This window comes from Cibotium barometz, chromosome 5, assembly GCF_041138505.1.
Source record: "Cibotium barometz isolate CiBa-2024 chromosome 5, ASM4113850v1, whole genome shotgun sequence".
NCBI lineage: Eukaryota > Viridiplantae > Streptophyta > Polypodiopsida > Cyatheales > Cibotiaceae > Cibotium > Cibotium barometz.
The window spans coordinates 7,509,498-7,524,755 of record NC_141050.1 but is presented as its reverse complement, the minus strand read 5'-3'; positions in this window follow the sequence as shown (position 1 = coordinate 7,524,755).

The following is a 15,258-nucleotide window of genomic DNA, read 5'->3' as shown; positions in this document are numbered from 1 at the left end:
AAATTATTAGGCTTATAGGTTTAATAGGTTAACTATAGTAACTTAAAGATATATTATAAATTATAGGCTTATAGGTTTAATAGATTAACTATAGTAACTATAGGTTTGATTATATAAATAGACTTAAAGATATATATAAATAGGCTTATAGGTTTAATAGGTTCACTATAGTAACTTAAAGTCTATTTATAGTTTATAATTATACTTTATATATCTTATTTATAAACTTTCTATAGCTATATAAATCAAACCTATTTATATATAAACCTATTAATATAATTTAAAGTTTATAAATAACCTATTGTGACTTAAATTATATACATTAACCTATATATTAACCTACAACTATAACTATATAACTTATAGTAACTTAAATTATATATTTATAACTATATAGCTTATAGTAACTTATAGTTAATAAAAGCTTATTTTAATGCTACTATATTATAGCTTATTTAATAAATATAACTGTAAGCTTATACGTTTGATTATAGCTTTTATCATAGGTTAAAGTATATATTATATAAATTCAAGGAGATTTTGGTACAAAGATAGGGCAAGAAAATGTATCCATACTAGTGGAGGAATGTTTGAAAGATGTGGTCCTACCTTTTCCTACAATGGATACTTCATCTCTCCAAGACTCATTATGGAGTGCCGTTCGATGGCCAAAGATTATTTTGCAATCTACTATCATGACTGGCAACTTAATTTGATCAAACGAAAGCTATAGCGGTGATGAAGAAGGGGATCATTCTGATCCTCCAATTACAGATGCAATTCCTATAACAAGCCCAGAATTTGAAACATTGATTCCTACCATAGATTGTTAGGTATCAAGGACTAGGGAAGATCAATTCACACACAAACCATGATTTAATTTACATAAACACTTCTATTGCATTGAATGAGAGACTACAAGTTTATATAGATTTTTAGGACTAATAGAGTCTGACCTTTTTTCTAGATCCTTGGTTCTCATCATGTGAAGTAGGTCTCTTCTTGGAGTAATTGGTTTTATTGATCTGCATTAGCTCCACCACATGGTAGAGCTAGACCTCAAATAATTCTAGCTCTACGATGTGGTCTAGGTAGAATACAACTCTACCACGTGGTAGAGCAAGATCAAATGCAATTCTAGCTCCTTGGTTCTTGTCATGTGAAGTAGGTCTCTTCTTGGAGTAATTGGTTTTGTTGATATGTATGGAACACAGCTAGATCGATGCATTCTCGCTCTACCACATGGTAGAGCTAGACCTCAAATGCAATTCTAGCTCCACCACATGGTAGAGCTGGACCTCAAAGCATTCTAGCTCTATGATGTGGTCTAGGTAGAATACAGCTCTACCACGTGGTAGAGCTAGATCAAATGCAATTATAGCTCCTTGGTTCTTGTCATGTGAAGTAGGTCTCTTCTTGGAGTAATTGGTTTTGTTGATGTGTATGGAACATAGCTAGATCGATGCATTCTTACTCTACCACATGGTAGAGCTAGACCTCAAATGGAATTCTAGCTCCACCACATGGTAGAGCTGGACCTCAAAGCATTCTAGCTCTACGATGTGGTCTAGGTAGAATACAGCTCTACCACGTGGTAGAGCTAGATCAAATGCAATTATAGCTCCTAAGCTTGGTTCTTGTCATGTGAAGTAGGTCTCTTCTTGGAGTAATTGGTTTTGTTGATGTGTATGGAACATAGCTAGATCGATGCATTCTGGTCAATACAGCTCTACCACATGGTAGAGCTAGATCTCAAATGCAGTTCTAGCTCCACCACATGGTAGAGCTTGACCTCAAAGCATTCTAGCTCTACGATGTGGTCTAGGTAGAATACAGCTCTACCACATGGTAGAGCTAGATCAAATGCAATTCTAGCTCCACCACATGGCAGAGCTAGACCTCAAAGCATTCTAGCTCTACGATGTGGTCTAGGTAGAATACAGCTCTACCACATGGTAGAGCTAGATCAAATGCGATTCTGGCTCCTTGGTTCTTGTCATGTGAAGTAGGTCTCTTCTTGGAGTAATTGGTTTTGTTGATGTGTATGGAACATAGCTAGATCGATGCATTCTTGCTCTACCACATGGTAGAGCTAGACCTCAAATGCAATTCTAGCTCCACCACATGGTAGAGCTAGACTTTAAAGCATTCTATCTCTACGATGTAGTCTAGGTAGAATACAGCTCTACCACATGGTAGAGTTGGATCAAATGCAATTCTAGCTCCTTGGTTATTGTCATGTGAAGTAGGTCTCTTCTTAGAGTAATTGGTTTTGTTGATGTGTATGGAATACAGCTAAATCGATGCATTTTTGCTCTACCACATGGTAGAGCTAGACCTCAAAGCTTTCTACCTCTACGACTCTAGCTCCACCACATGGTAGAGCTAGACCTGAAATGCAATTCTAGCTCCACCACATGGTAGAGCTAGACCTCAAAGCATTCTATCTCTACAATGTGGTTCAGGTGGAGACCTAGAATGCCTAGAGGTCTAGCTCTACCATGTGGTGGAGCTAGAATATATTGAACTAGCTCTACTATCTGGTAACTATATCATGTGGTGGAGCTAGAATGCATCAATGTGACTATATCATGTAACGGAGCTAGAATTCATTGATCTAGCTCTACCATGTGGTAGAGCTAGATCAAAATAATCTATCTAGACACCATTGGTATCGCTAGAATGCTTTAAAGTCTAACTCCACCACATAGTAGAGATAGTCTTCAATGGGTTCTATCTCTACCATATGATAGAGCTAGTTCTAGCTCGGCCACATGGTAGAGCTATACTTCATGGTAGAGTCTGATGTAGGTTCCAATTTAAAAAAAAATGCTTGCTAGATTTGATTACTAGTTTAACAAGTCCAACATGATTATGTGCAGCATGGATTTCCAATCTGGAGGGAGGGTCTACATGATGTTGAACAATGATTCTGTTGGTATTGGCTGCGTGTGTAGAATTGATCCAAATTCCACTTGTAGTGGAACAAAGATTGGTCAAGGAAATGTGTCATTACTTGTGGAGGAATGCTTGAAGGATGTGGAACTACCATTCCCTACAATGGATACCATTTATCTAAAAAATGCATTATGGAGTAATGTTCGTTGGCCAAAAATGCTTTTAAGGCCTTTCACAAGGGAGCTGGAATTTGGAGAGTGGAGTGAAAGATGCAGTGATGCAGATCAAGAAGAGCCTGTGGAACCTCCAATTGTAGATGCAATACCGATAACATCTCCAGAACTTGACATGCAAATCCGACAATCTTGGAAGAATGAGATGGTTCTTCTAAAGGATGAGAGCATGATGCAGACTATCAATCAAGGGACTATCTTATATGTGTTTCCATTTGAATGTGTCAACTTTCAACAACTTGGTGATGATTGTGTGGGTGTGGCTATTGAAAGTGCAAATGAATTTCAAACTATGCCGTAAGTGGATAGTATCACCCTAGTTAAATGGCCTATTAAACAGCTGACAATGCTGGATGGGAGCCCATTGCAACGCTATGTTCCGCTTAATGGCATGCATGCTGAACATGCTGATGTATGTAATGAGGATAATGATGGAGATGTAACTAATGAGGTTCATGTTGCCCAAACTGAGCTGCAAAAAGACGCTACACTTTCATAAACAGGATTCCAAAGCAGAGACCACAACCAGCTTCTGCCTTTTATATGTCACGTGAATCAGTTCATTTGTGATGGCTACATTTATGATGGGCAAGAAGCACTTATAGGTCACTCCAAACCACTGCTATTCAGGTTCTTCATGGAAGGAGACACACCGATAATGCAATTTAAGGCACATGTAGCTATTCATAATTGGAGTGGAAGTATCCGTCTTTGGAAGACAGACAATGAAGGTAAACCAAGGTTACCAAAAGGAGATCCACCTCTACTACCAATGGCCGAGCATATGAAGATGCATGCAGAAGTAATATCAGGATTGAAGGGTTACATAAAATTTTGGCAGAATCTAAGTAATGGTTCATTTGTGCCAAGATATTATAGGCCCGTCATAGATTATTGGAGTAATGTAATCGAAGAGCTTGGAAAACCAATACAATCAGAGGCAAGAAAGTACACAGATTTTTGCCTAAAATCTGAAGGGTCCCATCAATTAGATGATATGAATGTTGAACAATTGCAGGCACAAAGATTCTTAGGTATGGAAGAACATAATGATCATTATTGTGGGCCTGCACGGGATAAACCAAGGGAGGCATTTAACCCTATGCTACATGTTCAGCAAGGACACTTTTTCATGCTGCACCCAGATGACAGAAACATCTATCCAGTTTGGCTTGCTATGGCTAAATCGGATATTGTTGATGAGCCTACATCACCAAATTACAAGAAACTCTTGATTCAATATTGGGGACCTTGTGCAAGGAAGAAAGGTTTGACAGATGCTCAAGCTTATGCTGATTGTTGGAAGGGATATTGGCAAATTAATGAGGCAGAACAACAAGTATGGGAAAATGCTGATGCAATTCTTTGGTCGTGGAAACCAAGGAATCCACCACCATACAAAAGAATCAAGATACCAGAAAAGGAAGCCCGTAAAGCAAAAGCATGCTTAGGCTTGGCTTGTGAGGATGAAGCTCATATTGATGGTTCCTTCAATGAGGAGTAGCATTTGTAGATTCAATATTGACAATGTGGATTTTTAGGTTAATATAACTCTAATATCCAAAAGAGATGTAGTTTGGTGTCTTCTTTATTTTTTATTTTCACTTATTGAATGAAATTTTTCTTTGTACCTCCTACATCTTTTTGATATTATAATAATGTTTCTATCTTATTTGTTCAATCGTTTCATAAATTTTGTGCAATGTACAACTCAATTGGTGCAGGTCCTTGCAAAGAAACAAATACCACTTTCTTATTAAATGGTGTTTATCAACACCACCTTCCTACATGATTATCAAACTCCTTTCAAATATGTTTATACACAAATACTAATACCACTTTTTTGGTTTGAACGGTGATTATCAACACTAGTACCTTCCTCTGTTCTATATTAAGAAATTCCACAATAACTTTTCCCACATTAAGTGGGAAATTCCCATAATACATGAAACCTCTCAATTTCAAAATTCCCATAATGCGAGATTTTTTCCATAATACCTAATACGGTCTTCTATCTCCTTTAAGGATATGTACCTACATACATAGCAATCATGTGTTCTATTTATTATGCATAACTTGTGAGTGCATGAGAATACAAAATATGCAATATAACTTAGCTAGTGAATTGAAGAGAACATTCATACCTCACCAAGCTTCCCATTTTATAAATAGCCTGTCTCAAATTCTTTTCTCCACAACCAACTATAGCAATAATCTGTTTTACTGGATCTCGTTGTGCTGACCAGCTGGTCTCAATGGAGAGTCCAAAGTGATACTGTTTTTTTTTTAGAAACAAAGGACTGGATGGAAATTTTGAGTTATGACATCTATAGCCAATAACCATTTGTCAATGGATTGTTTTATAAGATAAAGTTTTAAAGAGGAGTGTGTGCATATCTGTATTCGAAAGCAAAAGTTAAGAAAGGCATTCAATTATGGGTGGGTGAGTAATTGTCTAGTTGTTTCACCGATTCTAGTGGTTGGGTGGTGGCTAACCCATGGGCCAGATGGGGTTAGGCTCGAATCAGTGGAGTTTTAATAATGGAATCGAAATAATAGGAATATGCTCAGAACTCGAGTAGTTAAATAAAAACCTGAAGACTTCTCAAATGATTAGATCAACGGCTGTGCCGGATTCGGTTAGGAAAAAAGCGTTGATTTCTTCAAGATAAGTTTGTAATAGTTTTCCTTCTATCTGGTTTAATTAGGTGAAGGATAGTTTAGCCTCTTGACCCCATTAGAAATTTGTTAAAGAAATTCAAAAAGGTGGAATCGTCCCCATTTTTGGAGCAAGGGAAATTTTCCTGGTTTTTCAATTTCGGAATGACCAGCACATTAGTCTCGTGTCCGGATATTCAAGGCGAGGCCCCAAGTGGGAAACCCTGCCCCGCGCAAGAGGAAGCTACTTCCGCTACTAGCAATGGGGAATCCGCTGTGCGGAGGGGGCAATGGGGTCTCACAGTTGGTATCAGAGCGCTGTTGTAAACTTATGAAACAACAACAGAAATTGCCTAAAATTTGAAAGTAAATCTGGGAAATAATGTTCACTTACTAAGATTATGTTTGAAATGAATTCATAAATTGAACTAGATTTTTAGATGGATACCCCAAATTTATCTAGCATTCATGGACTTTCCTAGAGCTAGGATATGATCGCCTTTGCCTTCAAAAATCTCATCAACTCCGCTACAACCCGAGAAAGCAGAGTGAGGCTCGCTCGTCACTTTGAGGATCTATACTTTCTTGATCCAGTAGAGCGACGTCAACACATGTGGTTCTCTGGAGGGCGAAGTATTAACATCGATACTAATCAACGTTAGAGACTCAGACATAATCTCGCTAGACATGATCTTGATAAGGCTAGGAGTTATTCATTATGTCCAACTTTATAATCATTCACCCCAAAATTTTAGAATTTCTTGCCGAATTTGTAGACTTCTTAGCCACTTTATTCCTAGGGGAAGAATTTCACCACCATTATCAGTAAATGAATCGTGTATATCATAGCATGTCTCCATCGTAGTATCGCCTTTTTATGCATACACGATTGAGACAGTGACTTTTGGAGCCGAGACGCTCTATGTATATATCAAAAACTTTTGATAATAAATGATATTTTGCAAAAGATTCTAGTTCGTGATTGTGAATATTGGTTAATAAAATTATTAGAGTGAATCTTGTTTTTAAGAATTATGATGGAATATTTATTTGTTTAAGAAATAAATCTCAAAAATTAAATATTCATAAATCTGATGACAAAGTTAAGTTGACAAAAATCTCATTTTGTCATAATCATGAGGCGTGCGGCCCATGCTAGGCAGCCGGATCCTCTTATCGAGGAGGAAGAGTTAGATCCGGACGTTCGTAAAGCCCTGCACCGATCCCAACCTGGTCCCTTCAAGGGTGAAGGGGAACAGTTAGGAGAAGTAGTGGAAAAATGGATTGAGGCAATGGAAGAGTACTTTGATGTGATCGGTTATAATGAGAGGAGCAAGATGGCTCTCGCCAGATTGAAAATTGTGGAAACGGCCAGGGTCACATGGAGGAACCATTGCAAGACAAACCGTCTCGACCGAAACACCCAGACCTGGTGAGATCTTAAAGCTTAACTCAGGAAGAGGTTCTGTCCTCTAGGCTTCCTGGAAACCAAAATGAATGAGTTCTTGAAATTGAAGCAGGATAGCCGGACAATTGAAGAATACCATCAGGCATTTTCCCTTCTCCTCAAATATTCTCCACTTTTGGATGAAGAGAAGCTGATGGTGGCCAGATTCATTCAAGGGATGAACGAGCCATTGGACACTTTAGTGAAAAATGCCAAACCACTCTCAATGGTTGAAGTTGTCAGAATGGCTAAGGACTTTGCCAAAGTATTTGTTGTCAAGGTCCCTCCAAAGCCTGCACCCTTAAACTTTAAAAGGTTCCAAACCTCGGGAAGTGCTTCAAACTTTCCACCCCCAAAGAGGCAGCAAGGCCCAAATCAGAATCAAGATGCTGGGAGAATCAAAAGTGAAGGAAAACCTTCCTTTAGAACACTTCTCAGGAGCCCCGCCTTTTTCAAGGACTCAGAGGGATGAGCCTAGAAGTGAGAACATGTGTTTTGGGTGTCGGGGTTTCGGTCACCAGCTTAAAGACTCCTGCCATGTCAAGAGGACAGGGAAGTCAAGGACCCAGAGTGCAGAGACCACCCCCTTTGTATCAATCACCGTCTCACCAAAATCAAGGCAATCCCGGGAGGAATCCAGCTTTGAGAGAAATCATCGACCTCATCACCAAAAATTGCTTCTCCGCAGAGGGCTTGAAAGTTGTAAGAAATTACTCACCTCCATCACCAATAGAGGCTTCTCCTTTGTTGGGCTTCTGAATGCTACCCATGAGCTATCACCATGGTTTTTCATTTGCAGCAAAATTATCGTTATAGTCCCAGACTCTAGTAGTATGATTTAAAGAACATGCTCTCCTCCCAGCCTCGCCCGCTTTTTTAAGACTCTTACACTTGGCTATGGATGTTGACAGTGAGAATGCAATGTCAACAAAGTTGCTTTGCATTGTAGGTGTACCTACCATGGGTAAGGAAGTGATGTTGCCGCCTCTTTTAGCCTTGATGAAATGGGTTCCTAGCACCACTATTGTGGCATGAGAGAGGATGGTTGTGGGGGCAATTTACTATAGAGATTCGAGATCCTATTAAAACATGTTGACTATGGTTGGGCACCTTTGATAGTGTAGAGGAGGCTATTCTTGCACACAATAGAGTCACTAGAGCCCTTGGCCACCACGAACAAGGAAAAGAATAATTTTGATGCCAGACATCTTCCAAAAATCACAACAATTTCTCGACATTCTGGTGGGCTGCATTTAGATCTCCAGTTGTAAAGATCACAAATTTGGCTTTTGATGACACCAAAATGAGACCACATGTAGGGCCTTTTCTTGCATTGAAGTGTTTTTTTGTGTTGCCTCCAAAGTCGAGTGCAAGAATGCCTCCATCTAAGAAACAGAGAGTTTTTCAGCTACATCTCTCCCAATCTGGAAAGGCAAACAGAGGAGGAGAAGGAAACATTAAGCAACATCAACAAGGACACAGTCTTTCATGCATCTCCATCCCCCTTCGACTTGTAAACCTACTATCTTTATCCCATGGACGCATTACGTCGACTCACATAGGATAAGTTATTGCAAACAATCAAGGTGGAGGTAGCACAATCCATGACACAGACCATCAAACCTATAGCCTTATATAGAGTCTGGACTTTGATGGCTAAGATATCAGTAAGAATTGCCAAAGCCTTAATTATGGGATAAATGAACTGACCTTGCTAGTTGTGGCATGACTATGAGTAACGTGATTAATAAGCTAATCTTGGAGGGTCAAAACTTGAATAATAATGAGATCAGTACACTTACATGGATGAAAAGGATTCCAACAATCAAGGCCTCTAATTAGTCAAAAATGTTACTAGGTGAAGTCTTATTTGGACTTTCATAGAATTAAATTTTAAACAATTGATATATGAGGCTATAATAAGCTTCCAATAATCGTCCCCTATTTTACGTGATAATAGATAGATTCTACCTTGTGATTTCAACTTCGAGGTTGTATTTGAATTTGTTTTGTGAGCAATCCATAATATAATTTGTAGCATGCTTGATCTTGGCGAGATCAAGGTAGAGATTTTTGTGGGTAGAGCTCATCCCACATTGTATGTGTGATTTAAGTTGCCTTGTGGAGCACATGTGCATCAAGGGTGATGGGAAGGGCATCCAGAAGGCATTCTTATTGCAATTTAGAGTCCTTATGGTACATCAAAGTGGATACATCAACTTTACACACAATGGTAATGCATTGCATCAACTTTGTATGTAAAGATAATATCATCATATGTAAAAAATAAGGTAATAAAAATTTATGTGAAAAATAAATATGATTGCTCACTTGAAAATCTAGAATTGTTTCTAATAGGTAATTCAAACAAGACTTTGCTCTAGCTAGAACACTTTTCGATTGAGAGCCAAATTAATGCCTTTGCTATTTGTAAATAATTCTCAAAATTAAATGATAGTCAAGAATTACATGTATATTCTAGCATATTAGGAAAATAAGGATAGAATCCCCAACATTGGACAGTCGGCTCTTCATGGTGTACTCTATTTTACAAAAAAACCTTAGGTAATAAATGTCATAATTATCTACATTCTTGCTAAGCCATTATTTCTAGTTTGTAACGTCTTTATTTTTCATTTTGAGACTCACTCGCATAAAAACAACACTTTTAAAATACATACTTAGTCGAATTACAAAAGTAGACTTATTTTTTTCATGGGTTTTTATATTTTACAACGTGTTTTCAATTGTAATAAGATTACAATGTTATTTATTTCTATTTTTTGTGAGTATTTATCTCACAATGTAGTGTGTATGCATAGTATCAAGATTGGTTCACAACAACACTTGAAAAAAAAATCTTCTTTTTACGAGTTTTTAATATTTTTACAAGTTTTGTGGAGTGCTTGTGTACATATTGAGGTTTAACATTATTTTATATCAAAATTAGAAGCTTTTAAATTGAAGATCATACATGTATTCATTTTTATAAAAAGTGTAAAAAACCACATAGTTTTTAAACGTAGAGATGTAATTATTGATTTGATTTAAAAAATATCATATTTTAGGCCATTTTCATGCTTTCAAACATTTTTTTAGAGGGAATCTTTTTAGGTAACCCAAGTCAATTACCTAAGTTGCTCGCAATATTGTTGTAGGTAGATAAAAAGAGAAAGAGTATGCATACCAATTTATAAAACAAGCGTATGTTGGTTGCTAAATAAAGTGTACCGATTGATCAAAGGAAGTTAATAAATCCCAAGTACTCAATGTGATCAGTGAAGACAATACACTTACTTTTCTTTGTAAAGAGTTTATGTTTCCTTAAGATGTTCAAGACTTTTTGAAGTTGTGCCTCATGATCAACAACATTCTTGGAATAAACTAGGATTTCATCAAAAAGCACCAGAATAAAATCAATGAGATATTCCCAAAAAATGTCTTGCATGAGCAGATTGAAGGTAGTAGGGGTGTTTGTCAGACCAAAGGACATCACAGTAAGCTCATAGTGCCCATATTTGGTGTTGAATGTTGTTTTTTGTCTATCTTGTTCCTTAATCATGATTTGATAATACCATGAGTTTAAATAAAATTTGGTAAACAATTGTGCTCTATGTAATCTATCCAAACGCTCATCTATTCAAGGTATGGGGTACTTACTCTTAACTGTAAGCTGATTTAATTGCCTATAATCAATGCATAACATCAAGGTTCCATCCCTTTTTCTTTGAAAAAGAACAAATGCACCCCAAGGAGATACATTGGCTGAATGAACATCTATTCCAAAAGCTACCTAAGTTGTTTCTTAAGCTTAATTGCTTCTTGGGAGCTTCTCGGATGGCCATTTTGTAAGATCTTGCAAAGGGCTCAACTCCTTGTACTAACTCAATCTCATGATGGAATTGACTTTGGTGGTGGCATCTCAGTTAATTATTCCAAAATATATCAGCATAATCTCTAGGCCATTTAGGTTCGAATGAGCCTGATTCCTTTCCTATAGAATTTAGCTTCACTAAATAAATCTTCTCTCCTTTCTTGAGTATCTTCAACATCTTAGATGGCTTTATAATCTCTAGGGTTGGAGATCCTGTTACTCCAATTCCTTGGCCCTTATTCCCATGAAGATCTAGACAAGAGAGAGTCCACTTATGGCAATGAATATCTATCTGGTTCTTGCTGAGCCAATCTATCTCAAGGATTTCATCATAAATTCCTACTAGGTGACAAGATCTTAAACTTACATCATTAAGTCATGTTCCCATCCAGAGAGAGCTCCAGGTTGTTAGTCTCATGTGGTAATTTGTATCTTTTCAGTGGCCAACTCAACTTGCATTGGTTTAATTAGCTTTTGATCTATCTGTAAATTTCACAAACATCCAGGCGACACACTGAAGGAATGAGTCTCGCTTTGAGTATACATAAGAATTTTGAATCCCTTACCTCAAATTTTCCCAGTAATTGAACGATGTAGAATTACTAATTCTCACCTTGGTGTGCAATAGCTGCATGAATCCCTCTATCCTCTTCTTCTATATTAGCCACAGCAATAGCTCTGGAAGCGATAGGTGAAACTGCATAGTTTCTCCACTAATTTCCTCCATTCTCAGGTAGAGGACTGGCAATTGAGGGAGAAGCTTTTTGGTTCCTCTATACGAATGTTGTAGGATGATAACGGGATCCAACAATATTTTGTGACGGAAAAGTAACAGTTAGTGCATTTTGAAAGATCTTTGCCCCCTCCGTGCAACGGATTCAGGGGTGCTAGCAGTGGAAGTAACACTCCTTGCATGGGGCAGGGTCCCTCGCTCAGGGCCTTGCCCACCCCACGGATATCCGAATAGAGACTAATCCCTCGGTTCTTCCAAAACCCAACCCGGAAAAAACTTCCCCCGCCCAGAAAGCACGGGCGATTCCTCCAGGATATTTTTACTCTAATGTAGTCAAGGTCATTTTACTGACCAAACTGATCCGACCGAACCTGTAAGTCACTTGGTCAGATCAAGGAAGAAACTTGCACTTGGATCATAGAGACCAATGCTTTTTTCCTCATCGAGAGGCATAGCCGTTGATTCTTTTCCATAGAACAATTACTATCTGGGATTTACTTCATCTATCGTACTATAACAGAATTAAGTCTCATTTTACGGATCCATCAGTCCAGCCTAACCCCATCCAGTCCCATGGGTCCAACCACTATAGTGATGGGATCCAATTAGGAATTTGGTTAGGTTTTGTCCTGGGTACCACAGAAAAGAGTTCCCAGGTCCCCTAGCCAGATATTCATGCAAACTTAAGGTTAGTCACACCACTTACACACCCAATATGAAATTGCCTTTTTCACAGATTCAGCTATCTTTAAAACAATCTTTTAATGAAACCATAGTGTCACTGATCATAATCCTCCAAAATATCCGGTTGAATCCTAATTTCCAATTATTCCTTCATCGGTGTACCTATGGCATCATTGGCAAGTAGAACGCTCATCACCTGTCCACTCAGGGGCCTTTTTAATAATTCCTAGCTCATAGTACGTGGCAATATATTCGCTTATAAAAATCCAGATGGAATCTCCCTTGAAGATCAGCAAGATCAACCAGCAGATCCATATAAAAGAGCCATGGACTTATCTGTTGAGGACCAGCAAGGTCAATCAACCTGATCCATGCCCGGTTTCAAAAAACAATTCTTACTCCTTGTTCTAATATCTTCCACGATGCACGTGTGGGTATCTCCGATGACCCAGATCCCGAGCACTATATGGTCTCAGCACCCTCTAGGATCCTTCGCAGGTCACCTAACGCTTCACTCATAGGCCGCTTCCTTGGTCCCTCATCCACCGTACCGAAAGCTCACCATTTAAATCAAACCGAGGTTGTTCAAGACCTCAGCCGACCTTGCTACGTGAGACATCCTTCGTTGACTCTCCGTCAGGCTGTTGCAACTTTATCAGTTAGGTCTCCACAACCTCATTCACAAGACGGTCAAAATGCTTCCCTAGCATTATTGACATAAAATAGTCATTTAAAAACAAGTCATAAATATAGTTTCTATAACGAACTCTCGTCTTTCCACATTGTTCCACATCAATCCACATTACTTAATCCACATCCAATTCATATGTATTCCCATTCTCATCCAATCACATCATTTTCCATCTCATCACATCTTTCCTCATCACATCTCATCCACTCGCATCTACCCATATTCACATCCCATCACACCTCATCCACTCACATCTACCCATATTCACGTCCCATCACACCTCATTCATTCACATCACATCTCATTCATTCACATCTATCCTGTTTCACATCACATTCATTCACATATTCACATCCCATCACACCTCATCCATTCACATCACATCTCATTCATTCACATCTATCCTTTTTCACATCACATCACATATCATCCATTCACATCTATCTCAATTTACATCACATCTCATCACATTCATTTCACGTCTCACCTCATGCATTCACATCCCAATTCACATCACATCCCATCTCATCCATTCACATCCTATATCATTCATTTATATCCTGATTCATATGACATCACATCTCATTCATTCACATTCCAATTCACATCACATTACATCTCATCCATTCACTCACATCTATCTGATTCACATCACATCTCATCACATCTATTCATATCACATCCCATCCATCCATTCACATCCATTACATCACATCACATCCATTTGCGTCCATCATATTTATTTACATCGCATCCATTTATATTCATCACATCACATTCATTCAAATCCATCACATTCATTCTCATTACCATCCCATCATATACATTCTATCCACATTACATGACATCACATCTATCCACATCATATTTCATTCATCCCATCCACACTACATCACATCACATCTATCCACATCATATTTTCTTCATCCCATCCACATTACATTACATCACATCACATCTATCCACATCATATTTCATTCATCCCATCCACATTACATCACATCACATCTATCCACATCATATTTCATTCATCCCATCCACATTACATCACATCTCATCTCACTCATCCACATCCATCCAATCATTCACGTGTATACGACTATCCACATCTATCCATACATTCACATCTATCACTTCACATCCACATATATATTTCACATCACATCACATCTCTTTACGTCACTTCACATCTCATCCACATTCACATCACATTCACATCCACATCCCTTTACATCACATCACATTCTTTCACATACACATACACATCCATTCTTTCACATACACATCCACATCCATTTACATCACATACACATCCACATCCATTCTTTCACATATACATCCACATCCATTTAGATCACATACATATCCATATCCATTCTTTCACATACATATCCTCATCCACATCCATGTACTTCCCATCTCACCCTTTCACATATCCTCTCATCTCATTCTCATCTCATCATTCACATCCACATCCATTTTTATTACATCACATCTTATCACATCCCATTTACATCTTATCACATCCATTCACATCCTATCGTATCCCATTTACATCTTATCACATCCATTCACATCCTATCACATCCCATTTACATCTTATTACATCCATTCACATCCTATCACATCCCATTTATATCCATTCACATCCATTCACATCCTATCACATCCCATTTACATCTTATTACATCCCGTTTACATCTTATCACCTCTGTTCCACATCCTATTCCCATTTAGTAGTTTTTACTACCTTGATACCAATAATGGGACTTTTTGTAAATTTCTGCCTAATCGCTTGGCCTAGATAAAGGTTCTTTTTCTCGATGACTATTTCCATATTATTTCTCAATTTCTCAAATGAATTATATTCAATATTCCTCTTTTGGAATAGAAGAACTCATGGGATTTACAGAAATCAATTCTACCCATATTTCGACTTTTGATAAATAATCATAAATTGAATTATACAAAAAATTCCTCTTCTTCCCATTTAATTTCTTGGATCTCAAATACCATGGGAATTCCTCTTTTTGCATTTAA